Source organism: Rutilus rutilus (genome assembly GCF_951802725.1).
Source record: "Rutilus rutilus genome assembly, chromosome: 15".
NCBI lineage: Eukaryota > Metazoa > Chordata > Actinopteri > Cypriniformes > Leuciscidae > Rutilus > Rutilus rutilus.
In genome coordinates, this window is record NC_140220.1 from 21142664 (window position 1) to 21152653 (window position 9990).

Consider the following 9990-nt stretch of genomic DNA (forward strand, 5'->3'; position numbering starts at 1 on the left):
CTAGTCAAATCTATTTAACGGAAAACATATTTTGATAGAGGTAAACGTACAAGCCTTTCTGTTCGTAATGGTGTGCTCAGGCACGAAACCAAATGCAGAAAAATTATTTTAAAATTAATACGGCAATCAGGACGTGTCAAATATTTAATGTATCCGGATCCATATTGTTATGACAAGGCTACCATAAAAATATAATGAATTATTTTTTTATATATTTTTTTATGTTGCAAATATATAAAACTGGTGCTATTAATGACAACTAATTTTGGCACCTTCTACCTTGTTGGCATCTTTCTAACTAATGGTAAATAAAAGCAATATGGGTTCAAAATAAGGTCATTTTAAAAATGAATCATGTTGGAATGCCATATAATCAAACTGGCTCTCTTCCTGGTTCAAGATTATAGTCAAAAACACGTTTGAGGAGCTGGTGGTCTCAAAGTCAGTACTTGTTGACACATGTATACAATCTGTTAATGGAAGATTATTGCCACACTCTCTCTGTTTTGTGCATGACAATAATCTGAATTGCAAATGCGAGAGGCATTCAAGTCTGTGAGCACGAATATGCCACCCTCTTGGCAGCTTAATGGGGTTTAGAGGACAGAATCGCTGTACTCTTGGTGAACTTTCGCACATTTGACCACAACATTCAAGATGTACCTAGCATGCCTTACCACAATGCATTGAAGTGTGATGAACAAACAAACAGATGAGCTGCATTGTGAAAAAGAAGTGTTCTTATTTGCACTGAATTGCTACTGTAGTGTACTTCAAATCTTAAAAGTATAATTGAATATAAATATAATATTAATGAAACAAAGGGTCAGTTAATTGTACTTAAAGAGATACTTCACCACTGGCAAAATGGGCTTTCAATAAAACGTGGCTGTCTAATGCTGTGTTCCAGACAGCTCTAAATTATTCCCACCTCGTTCTTGGAAATAATATCTGGAATGCACTCAAAGTCGGACATTCGACCTGTGAACTCAGGGTACATCAACCAACCTCAGCGAGACACGTCATTTGACGCCACTTCCAAAATGTCGGCAAGTTCTGCTTCCGATGAGCATAAATATAATTTTTTTTTAAAAAATTTAAAAATACCTTAGTTTTTGCTTTTCGTCAGCTGATTTCAAAAGCGATTTTATGTTGTTTTTATTCAGTTTTTGCAATAATTGACACAAAAATAATGGTCAACATGTGAACTTGACGTCTTACTGCCTGGAACTCACTGGTCTGAAGTGGGACATTTAATTTGGGATATTCCCACATCCAACCTCATTAGTCATTAGTCTTCCTTTTTGCAAAATAGGACACCCATGATGCACTGGGCATGTTGCCGTCCAAGGCCCTGCCTGTCAACAGTCTGCTATACACTTACCAAGGTCAAATATCGCCTTGCTTTAGTAGGAAATACTTCTTAAGCTTTGTGTCATAATTATGTCGACTTGTATTGTTCCCGGGTTTGTATTGAAAAAACGTTTGGCGGGAGTGAGTTTCGGTTTTCAGTGAAGGATCCAGCGTGTTGTAGGCAGTGGCTAAAGGCAAACTAATGTAAATACCACGAGAGAATGCCATGACAGAAAATCTGAAAAACCTCCCTGTTTGTAGTCAACATTTCAAACCGGATGACCATGAAAATAGGTCACCTTTTGCATCACCCGGCGGACTTTTGCTGACAAATAAAAGTGAATTTCTCGGTCCAGGTAACACAAAGAAAGAGTAAATATTGTCCATTTACATATACTACAGACACTGTAGCAATACAAATCGAGTTACACTTTAAAGAGAGTACATTTTCATGACTTTCTTAACACACGTAAGTAAAAAGTGCACTTTGTAATAACATTTATTTTAAAGTATATTTTAAATCATTGTTTGAATAATCTTTTGTAGTGTTTTAAAGAAGTACACTTGTGTTGATTAACATACTAAACCACATGTAGAGTACTTAATTATCATTTTAGGGGAGACCGGGAATGGTTGTAAAACGGGGAGACTCCATCAATTCCACCAATCAAGGATAACCAAGGTTAAATCAAGGATAAGGAGTAATTGATTGATCCTATTATCTTTTCAGTTTTTACTCACTTCCTCCCAGATCCTATATGAATGGTTGCCAAGGCTGGAAATAGGCACATGCAGATTTTATAACTGCATGTGATTTTAGAAAATGATTTTAAGAATGGTAAGAATGGAATTATTTTGACCAAAGCTATATTTTGTTTAGTACTTAAACTTTTGCAGATAAAAATATTTGAACTTACATTAGATTCAATTGTTTTTCCTCAGGCAAAATGTGCTACCTTTTTGCTAATACAGCTAGCTAAACAATTGCTGACACATTAAAAAGTGTTACAACCATGCCCTTACATACAAGAACAGTTTATTTTGAAATATTTTAAAGAATGTGTAGACATTGGAAAAGAAAGATAGATGGAGGTGTGCCTGCCAGTGTTTAAAAAAAAAAGGAACTGATGAGGAAAAAGGGCAGGTGAGTCAGATCAGTTGCAGAGACAATATTGAAAGCCAATAGTGAGGATTCTGAAACCTCAGACAACGAAAACTTTTGTGCTGTCTGTATGGAGCCATTTGACAACTCAAGACCAAATGATGTGTGGGTAAAATGTGCCCAATGCAGTCTCTGGGCCCACCAAGCCTGCACTCCAGTGTAAACAACATTTATTTGTAACCATTGTGAGAATATTTACATTGACACAAACTCACACAAACATTCACAGTGTTTTTCTTTACACAGTCACGCTGGAGTCAAGAGTTCATTAAGCATATATAACGCTAAGGAAGTAAGTTCTAGTAATTTGTACACACATGCACACATTAACACACACCCCAGACAGCAACATACTGTCGGTCCAGATCAGGCCCACATCTGGTACACGTGGATTCCACATGGCCCAGATGTGGGCTGGATCTTGGTCGACACTATGTTACTGTCTGGGACATGCACACATGTAACAAAGGCACACCATGTATTCGACGTCAAAAATATAAATATAAAAGCTGGATTGGTGCCTTTTGAGGTAAACAAACGTGGATACTTTGTATAAAGGTTTGATCACTCTAGCTCGAAAATTCAGTGAGTTACAGATGGTGAAGCAAAAAGTCTTAGAACCATACCCATAACCAAACTTCGACTTGACAGAGACGCCGCTCCTGCATGCACTTTATTAGACGATGAGCAAATGTCCATAAAACTAATCAATGTTATATAGCTCAACATGATGCAATGTTAGAATATGATCTGTATGTTATTCTAATGTTGATCTAGCTTACTGCTAGTCTCATAAAGATAAACTAACACATAGAATAACATTATAACTTTCAACACACTCAAATGCAGTTTAGTGTGATAGTGTAGACCAAGTGAAACAGCACTGCGTTACCTCACAAGTTTAATTCGTCAAATAAACTGACCTGTGTGAGTAGTAATACAGCACTTGCGGGTAGTTCGGTATAATGAAATGTCCTTATTCCTTTATATTTGCGGGACTCGCTTATAGCTGATATCTGTCTCTTATTAGCAATCGTGACCTGGTTCATACCACAGTCATGTTAAAAACATCAATGTATTCACTCATCCATAAACATTATTAGATCCTTCGGCATGACGACAAGTTCAATAATTCCGTCAACACCTTTGTAAGAGGTTAGCGACCCCTAGCGGTGAAAAAAACAAAACCATATTGTAGCTTTAAGTATATGCTTTTAAAGTATAGCCTATTATTATCCTGACAAGCCAGACCCACATCAAGATGTTGGGTCTGGGAACAAACCATTGGCAGGGCTCAATCCGAGGGGCGGGATAAACGGCTATCCCTTTCAAATTCCCTCTGCACACAATAGGATAGCGCTGCAACCAACCAGAGCATTTTCCCACCAGCGGAGCTAGTTGATAGATTCAACTTTTGCCGTATACGGTCGTATACCTTTTTTAAGAATGACTTCAGTGCCGTTCTTTGTTTTTTTCTCAAAGAAAAGCTTAACTCCAAGTCTTCCAGAGTTGCGGCCAAAGCCGATTCGAAAGACCGCTGTTCGCCAGCAGCAGCAGCCATCTTCTTTGTTTTCAAGTAGCAGGGAATTCACGCGGAACCATCACAACTCTGCCATCATTATGTTAAGCCCGCCCACCGACTCTATACACGATGTGATTGGCCTGACTAGAGTTTGTTTTTTCCAGCTCGCAAGCCAACGGAGAGATGCTAGACGACACTGGCTGCAAAATAAAATTTGCTGCCGCTAGGGTGCATCTAGATTTCTTGACTAGCCTATTATTTCTATAATATATAATCTTTTTTAAAGTGAAATATCTTTCAATGTAAGTAATGTGTAATTATTTTTGCAAGTGCTGTCTGTTTTTTTGTTTTTTCCTGTTCTCGTTTGCCTGTGTTCTGTGTGCCTAGTTAGTTCCCTTTCGAGGGAACTCGCACTGCGTCGTTGGAAACGACTTTTTGGGGACGCTCCCTTAGCGTGCGCCTCTGAAGTATGAATGAAACTATTCCAATCCTGATTGGTGTTGCGTCATGACGTAACATGTGACAGCATAACCGGATGCATAAAAGTGACGCTGGCACAACACACACTAGCTTTCGCTCTTCAGCAAGCGTTCTCTGTTGTTGTACGTTCTATTTGGTGTTGTTTGTCTGTGAGAAAGAGTTATTTATGATGGCGAGTGAACAGTTCAAGCAATGTGTGCACCCCTGCCCTAGATACATCACGGGTGGGGACACACATCAGCTGTGTGTGATCTGTTTGGGAGCGCAGCACGCCCGAGCAGCTCTCGAGGGGGCTGCTTGCGGCGACTGTGAAGCACTATCAATAAGAGTGCTGCGCTCCCGCCTGGCTTGTTTTGATAAACATGATCAAGCTCACGCTCCCCACGGGTCTGGTCCCGCGTCCGTTGAGGCGGCGCGGCGATTGAGCTCGTGGGGTTCGCAGAAGGATCTTACAGATGAGAATGAGACGCGGCACTTTCTCATTCTTCATCTGAGGATCCTGAGGTCCCTGCTTGTGGTGCAGAAGCCCGCGCTGCGGCTTCTTCTGCCCATGATCAGGGCCCGATGCTGGAGCTCTCTGCTTCCGAGGAACAAAGCTCGCCGGTTCATGGTCATGCGTATGAGGAGCTGATTGAGGTTGTGACTCGTGCTGTGGCCAGACTCAATATTAGCTGGCCACAAGATGAGCAGGGAACGCAAATAAAAAGTAAATTAGATGAGCGTTTCCTGCAGCACAGGTCACAGCCTCAGCGCCGGGGTTTACCATTTTTTCCCGATCTCCACAAAGAGATTTCGAGATCGTGGGAAAAACCCCATTCGTCCCGTGTCTATAATCCAGCGGTGGTTGATTATAGTAATGTTTTAGGGGCAAGAGATATGGGTTATGGAAAGATGCCAAAGGTGGAGGAGGCACTCGCTGGATACCTCTCTCCTGAAGCGGCATCTTCCCTTAAAGCCCCGGCGCTGCCCAGTAAACCATGCAGAGATACCTCTGCATTGGTTGGGAGGGCTTATATGGCGGGAGGTCGTGCTGGTTCATGTCTGCATTCGATGGCTATTTTGCAGGCATACCAGGCCGACCTCCTGAAAGACTTGGATGAGGGGGAGGGACCAACACCCGAAGATATTGCCGAACTTTGTAAAGCCACAGATTTGTCTCTCCGTGCTACTAAAGAGACGACCCGCGCTATCGGCCGTTCTATGGCAGCTATGGTAGCCACGGAGAGACATCTGTGGCTGAATTTATCAGGCATCAAGGAGAAGGATAAATCGTTTCTCCTTGATGCGCCGCTTTCGTCTTCTGGCCTGTTCGGCGACGCAGTTGCGGCTGTCGTCGACAGGTTTCAGGAGACGAAGAAACAATCTGCGGCGTTTCAGCAGTTCCTCCCCCGTCGATCTAAACCGAAGTCGAGTAGGGTGGGGCAAAGAGATCAGCCCCAGCCGTCATCCAGCTCCTCATACCGCCAGGAACAAAAAGAGAGCGTTGCCTCTAGAGCCCTTCCTTCGGGAGCTTGGCAACAGAGGAAGCGTTCTCAGCAGAAGTCCTCCGGCCAGAAGGGCGACTTGAGAGACGTCCTTCAGGCTAGGAGGGCTTCGGGAAAGAGGTCCTAACTGGGGTAGTAGGACCTCTGAGGGCTCCCCCCCCCCCCCGCTGCAGAGCAACCGAGGTTGTTCTCGCAGCGGAGCCCTCGGGGAATCGATGTGAGTTTCCTGCCGTCTCTGACGCTTGGGGCCGCATCAATTTCCAGCGAACGCACACCGTGTCGTTCGTGTCAAAAAATAGAAAACGAGCATCAACTAAGGTCACGAAAACCGTATCGACTAAATCCTGCCGATCCTTCGCTTCAGGAGGTCGAGAACAGTGCTCGGATAACACCCGAGGCCAGCCTCGAGAGGCTGGTTCCCTTAGTAGATTTTGTAGAGGCATGGTGTCATCTTCCCAACATATCTGCATGGGTCCTGCGTATAATAAAATTAGGATACAGACTGCAGTTCGGGCACCGCCCCCCCAAATTCTCTGGGGTGGTGCAGACTACAGTGGTTCCAGAGCAGGCTCAGGTGATGGAACAAGAAGTGCAATCTCTGCTGTTAAAGGAGGCCATAGAACGTGTCCCTCCTTCAGACAGGGAGTCCGGGTTTTACAGCCGGTACTTTTCTAGTTCCAAAAAAGGATGGAGGACTGAGGCCAATTTTAGATCTAAGACATTTGAACCGTTCTCTGAGGAGGTTCAGGTTCAAAATGCTCACTATTCCCATCATCGTGAATCAAATCAGATCCGAGGACTGGTTTGTCACGATAGATCTAAAAGACGCTTATTTTCATGTCTCCATCCTTCCATGTCACAGGAGGTTCCTGAGGTTCGCTTTCGGGGGCGAAGCTTACCAATATCGGGTCCTTCCGTTCGGCCTAGCACTCTCTCCCTGCACGTACACCAAATGCATGGATGCAGCACTAGCTCCATTGAGACTTCATGGCATCCGCATACTCAATTATATCGACGACTGGCTCATTTTGGCCCAGTGTCGAGAAATGGCGGTTCGGCATCGAGATGTCATCCTTGGCCACATTCAGAGCTTGGGGTTGAGACTCAACACGAAGAAAAGTGTGTTGGAACCATCCCAGAGCACAACGTTTCTGGGCGTGGTGTGGAATTCAGTTACGATGCGGGCACGGATGTCTCCTGCGCGTATCAAGTCCACTCTGGCAATGGTGTCCGGGATAAGGCTAGGCCAGGCCATCACTGTAAAGCAATTTCAAAGACTGCTGGGCCTCATGGCAGCGGCATCCAACATTATACCTTTGGGCCTTCTACATATGAGGCCCCTTCAGTGGTGGCTGAAAGCCAAGGGGTTTTCCCCCAAGGGGAATCCGTTCCGTATGATCAGAGTAACGCGCAGATGCCTTCGTTCTCAAGTAATATGGAAGAAACCTTGGTTCCTGTCCCAAGGGCCAGTGTTAGGAGCGTCGTGTCGCCGGAAAACCGTTTCGACAGATGCCTCCCTCACTGGCTGGGGCGCGGTCATGGACGGCCGCTTTGCCAGGGGTCTGTAGCAGGACCATCATCATTCTTGCCATATAAATTGCCTGGAGATGTTGGCTGTGTTCAGAGCTCTGAGGAGCTTCCTCCCAGACATCAAGGTTTACCATGTCCTGATATGATCGGACAATACATCAGTGGTAGCTTATCTGAACCGACAAGGGGGACTCAGGTCGCGCCCTCTATCCAGATTGGCGCATCAGATTATCCTTTGGTCCCAAGGGAAACTATTGTCTATCAGGGCAATGTACGTTCCGGGGGTTCAGAATCAGGGAGCAGACATCCTGTCGAGGCAGGGGCTGAGGCCCGGGGAATGGAGACTTCACCCAGAGGTAGTGAAGTTGATATGGGAGAGGTTTGGACCGATGGAAGTGGATCTGTTTGCGTCTCGAGAGACGTCCCACTGTCCACTTTGGTTTTCCCTCAGGCATCCAGCCCCACTGGGGTTGGATGCTATGGTACAGGCCTGGCCGAGGCTACGCCTGTATGCTTTTCCCCCGATCGCTCTGCTCCCGGGAGTCCTGGAAAGGGTCCGTCAGGAGGGCATCAGTCTTCTTCTGGTAGCCCCGTTGTGGCCGGCCCGAGAATGGTTTTCAGACATAATTTCACTCCTGATAGCTCCGCCGTGGCAGATTCCTCTGAGGAGGGATCTGTTGTCTCAGGCGGAGGGCACAATATTCCACCCTCGTCCAGAACTGTGGAAACTGTGGGTCTGGCCCCTGAGGGGGTTCAGTACCTAGATGCTGGTCTATCAGCCGGGGTGGTTGAAACCATACTTAGCTCCAGGGCTCCGTCTGCTAGGAGATTATATGGCCTCAAGTGGAATGTGTTTTCCACTTGGTGTAGAGAACATGAGTTAGATCCAGTTAACTGCCCGGTGGCTTCAGTTCTGGAGTTTCTTCAAGATCGTTTCTCTACGAGTCTCTCCCCTTCCACACTTAAGGTGTACGTGGCTGCCATTGTGGCGTTCCATGCACCATTGAGTGATGGGCCTCTGGGGAGGCACCAGCTGGTCATTCGTTTTCTCCGTGGTGCATGGAGGATGAGACCGACAACCAGGTCCAGGGTTCCTGCCTGGGACCTGGCGGTAGTTCTCGAAGGGTTATCCCTGGCCCCCTTCGAACCCCTTCAGTCGGCTTCGCCCAAGGACCTGACGTTCAAGATGGCTTTTCTCTTAGCTATTACCTCTCTAAAGAGGGTGGGAGATCTTCAAGCTCTGGCAGTAACACCAGCTTGCTTGGAGTTTGCCCCTGGGGGAGTTAAGGCCATTCTGCACCCGAGACCTGGCTATGTGCCTAAGGTGCCTTCTAACACGGCACGGTCTACGGTCCTGCAGGCATTTCATCCTCCACCTCATGTGTTGGCGGAAGAAGAGAGGCTCCATCTGCTCTGCCCTGTCAGAGCTCTGAGCATTTACCTCGAGAGGTCCTCTTCTTGGAGGAGGTCGGACCAACTGTTAGTGTGTTTTGCGTCACCTAAAAAGGGGCTCCCGGCGTCCAAACAAACTATTGGTAATTGGATTGTTCAGGCTATTGCCTCGGCCTACAAGGTGCGCAATTTGCCCTCACCTTTGGCCATAAGGGCTCATTCTACTAGAGGCATGGCGTCTTCTAGGGCCCTCCTCTCGGGAGTGCCCCTCCAGGAGATCTGTGAGGCGGCCGGTTGGGCTACCCCGCACACTTTTATCAGGTTTTATAGTCTGTAAACTATAGTACGCCTGGTATAGTACCTCCCTAGTACGCCTGGTGCACGTGTGCTCTCGTCCTAGCTGGGTGCCTGAGATCGGTTTCACTCCAGGGCAGGCATTTTATCGGTGCGTGGCCTAGTGGGCATTCGTTCCCCAAAAAGTCGTTTCCAACGACGCAGTGCGAGTTCCCTCGAAAGGGAACGTCTCGGGTTATGACTATAACCCTTGTTCCCTGAGAAGGGAACGAGACACTGCGTCATCCTGCCACGCCCCTCAGTGCCTGAGAGCGGCTTGCTTCATCACTAGGCTAGTGTGTGTTGTGCCAGCGTCACTTTTATGCATCCGGTTATGCCGTCACATGTTACGTCATGACGCAACACCAATCAGGATTGGAATAGTTTCATTCATACTTCAGAGGCGCACACTAAGGGAGCGTCCCCAAAAAGTCGTTTCCAACGACGCAGTGTCTCGTTCCCTTCTCAGGGAACAAGGGTTATAGTCATAACCCGAGACGTTTCCTTGGTTATTAATTTACCTTACACTTGTTCCTAGTTCTGTTCAATATCTCTCCTTGTGTATTTAAACCCTGAATTCTGTCTGTTCCTTGTCCGGTATAATTTATGTTGATGTGGTGTTTGTATTATCCTGTGTTCCTGAGTTTGGATCTCCAGTGATCTATTTTAAGGAATTATTCTAATAATATCCTGTTTGAGCGTGTTCCTTACCACACCAGCCGTGACATTGTCCA